The sequence below is a fragment of the Rosa chinensis genome, chromosome 4 (genome assembly GCF_002994745.2).
Source record: "Rosa chinensis cultivar Old Blush chromosome 4, RchiOBHm-V2, whole genome shotgun sequence".
Lineage (NCBI taxonomy): Eukaryota > Viridiplantae > Streptophyta > Magnoliopsida > Rosales > Rosaceae > Rosa > Rosa chinensis.
This window is the reverse complement of record NC_037091.1, coordinates 46,033,036-46,036,698: the sequence shown is the minus strand read 5'-3', so window position 1 is coordinate 46,036,698 and position 3,663 is coordinate 46,033,036.

Genomic DNA, 3,663 nt, shown 5'->3' with positions numbered 1-3,663 from the left:
CCCTCAATAATCTTATTATTGCTCCCAATAAAATACCAACAAGACGATTAAAACAGTTAAATTAACATTAGTATAGGCAGTCACCAATCTACAAAATCTACCAAACAAATGTTATTCGAGTACATAACTGGAATGAAAACATCTTTTCTGCATATTTTAACATACTAGACAACCTGTGGCCTCTGTTCTGCCCAAAAAAAAAAAAAAAAGACAACCTGTGTTGGGCTCGACGTCGTGGTCCTCCATACTGGCCACCAGATCCAGCATCTCAACCGGAGAGGCTCCACTCCACCTTCTTATTTCTGTCTCAAGACCCGAATTCAAGCCTCAACGAAGTGATCCCTATCGGAAGACCTGTCAGACCGAAACTGTTGTTGTGATTGATCGGGAAGAGAAACAGCCTCATCCTGGCGGGCTTGTGCATCATGTGCTTGAGGTCGTCGTCATTGGTGACGGATATCAAGGCATCAAGGTCTTCCCCGGGGAGTTGGTACTTGAACGATACGTTGCTGTTGGAGAGGGCGGAGAGCCTGCCGACAAGGGCAGGGAACTTGATGGTGCGTTCGACGGGGAGGATCTTGGTCTCGCTGCCGGTGTAGGTGAGCTAGTTGTCGTGGGGGCGGGGGCGTGTGGTTATGGTGGTTTTAGATCTGGATGAGAGAGAGAGAGAGAGAGAGAGAGAGAGAGTCACTGAGAGGAGTCGAGATAGAGAGAGTCTGAGGGGTTTGTTAATTAAAATGAGGGTAACATTGTCATTCATGTTTAAATTGGGTAAAAGGGATTAAAAAACTCTTAGTGGAGTAAGTGGATAATTTTTAGGCTGAATTTGGGTAAGTGGTCACGGCTCTTTTTTTTTTTTGCTCAATGTTTAGTGGTAATTTCATGTGTTGAGAAAGTTAACTATCACTTGAAAAAATGAGAGGTCTAGATATCAATTTTGGATATATGAATAGAACTACCATTTTCAATTTCAATATTTCTTGATTTCGATTGCCAAAAATCAGTTTATCAAATAAAAAATATTTAGTTGTTATGGTATTGAGTCGTTTGGGTAATTATCAACCTAAATGATAACCCTACCTAATAGAAATTATGGGATTAAACCTTGTAGTCAAAGTTATAGTGCATGCAGGAATAAGAGAAAGGGATAAAGTGAAGCAGAGACGTAAAGCAATGACATGTGCCTCGCGCGCGTCACTCAAAACCCCTAAAGCTCTGCTAGGGTTTGCCTAACCTAGTTTTCTAGCCACCGGACATAGTAAAGGAAGGCCACCCTAGCCGGGCTTTCGAACTACCCCTCATCCTTCTTCGTTTTCCCAATCCATGCCACTTATCGTTAACCCCATGCCACTATTTCAATTTCCCACCCAAATCCTAGCAAATCCTTTTACATTCTGCCCCCTCGCTACAGGTCTAACCCAGACATTCATGACCTGTACCTCCACTTTCTGACCGAGATTCTTCCCTAAGATGCCCTTACTTGCCTGTTCGATTTTCACACTCATTTCTCACTATTTTCAGAGGATTTGCATTTTACAAGACACATTAATGGAGGGTGAGATCTCTATTTTCCCTTTTGCCAACGAATCCAACAGCTAGGTATGTCTCTCTATCTGCTTTTTGTTCATTCTGATTCTTAATGATTGCCCTAGTTCCATGTGGTTTGTGGATTGGATTTGGTTTTCTAGGATCCCCTTGAATTGTTACGACTTCCCCCTTAGATTCTCTAGGGCAGTTTTGCGCTCTCTTCACATGATGCATTTATTCAGACCCTTACACACAGAGTTTTTACTTCTCCAAGACCATGTATATCTGACCTGTGTTACTTTCCCAAACAATCCATATCCTCTGGCAACCCTAGTAGACACTATTTATCAGACCCCTTCTGGAGAAACAGGTCTCACACCACTTCTGCTACTAGTTTCTCCCCTTTCACTTACTTATCCTTTCCTAATGGCCTTCAACCCGAATGTGCGAGCCCAAGCTAACTCCTCAAGATTCCGTTCCTCTCCTGTTTTCAACCCTTATCCTAAGCCAAACCCAAATGAACCCTCTTCGTCACCAATGTTGGTGTCGCTAAAGTTGTGGTGAAACGAAACCAAACCCAGGTTTTTGTTCCAAATGATATTGTTACGCACAAGGATCACCTTAACAACTATTGCCTTCTTACCAAAATTTTTGGCAGAAAGGTCTCAGCTCATAAGATCATCAGAAAATGCAACCGGCATTGGTCAAGCCGGCAAGGGACAGTGAAGATGGTTAAGGTGGCAAATGGTTGGTTCTCCTTAGAGTTTGCCCACCTACAAGATGTGGATTTTGTGCTGGCTAACATTCCTTGGTTTGTTAAAGGAAGAATTTTCCATATCAGGAAATGGGCTCCGTCGTTTAATCCTAGGGAGGCAGAGATAAAAACCCTTACTCTATGGGTCAGGCTCCTTAATCTACCCTTGTACTATTGGAGTGAGAAGGCTATCCAGCCCATTGTCAGGGTCATTGGGCGTTTTATCTGACTCGATGAAAGGATTGAGAATACGAAGAACTACATCTTCACTCGAGCTTGTATGGAAATCGACCTTCGAACTCCTTTTAAGCGTGCTTTGGTGATCCATGAAGAAGATGAGAGAGACCTCCCCTTTGATATGGTAAGTAAACCTGCAAGATTTTTTGTGTCATATGAGGGTATTTTTGAAGTTTGATTCGAGTGTGGCAGTCATAAGCAGAAGACCTTGGAATGCCCTCTCAAAAAGAAAGATAAGCATTTCATTATGGTTGATAGAGAAGAGGGAGACAATGATGTGGAATCGGAGAGCATAAAGCTGGACTCTGAGATTAGGGGCCTTGCCTCTAAATATGTCATGATTTATTTCCCCCAGCAGGCCAAAAAAGATGTGGATCATGATGATGGCAACTTAAACAATGCAAACCTAAACGCCCTTCCCCAGGATGGACCATTGTCCGTCGAAGGAGTAAGGCGACTTCAAAAGTAACTGTTGCTTCCAATGACAACAAGGCTGAAGGACCTCGGTCTGAAGGAAAAATCACTGCTGCAAAAGGCAAACAAGTTGTGGGAATGAAGAAGGATTCCTTGGTCAAACTAGGAATCTCTTTCAAAGATACTGCACAAGGTCATAGAGTCATTGTCATTAGTGAAAATAAAGAGGAAAAGGCTGACAAATAGTCCAAGTACTCATCTTCAAGCAATAAGGAAGTGGTGAGATCTACTGCCACAAATAATCATTCTTTACTGTCTTATTCTAACTTTTCTGAAATTGCTAAACTCTATGACAACCATACCTTAGAATTAAACCCTACTCCAGTGGAGCTCTATTCTCCCACATATGTTATTGATTTTTTCTATGCTAACTTAAGTCAACTTGACATGCAGTTTGAGAACTTTAGTGATGCTGGAGGGTCTGAATTTGTTAGCAAGGAGGAGGACATGAATGAAGATGATATCAAGATGGTAGGTGGAAAAAGGGGTCCGTTTCTTAGGGCTGACAGCTCAGACGTGAGCACTGGATCAAGAAAACGTACTCGGGATATGGCTGAGGACCATAGCATGGCAGATGCTGAGGAAGCGGAGGGGCCTCTTCTCCTAAACTCCAGAAACCATGAAAACTATGTCTTGGAATAGTAAGGGCAGTGCATGGGATGGTTTTGTGG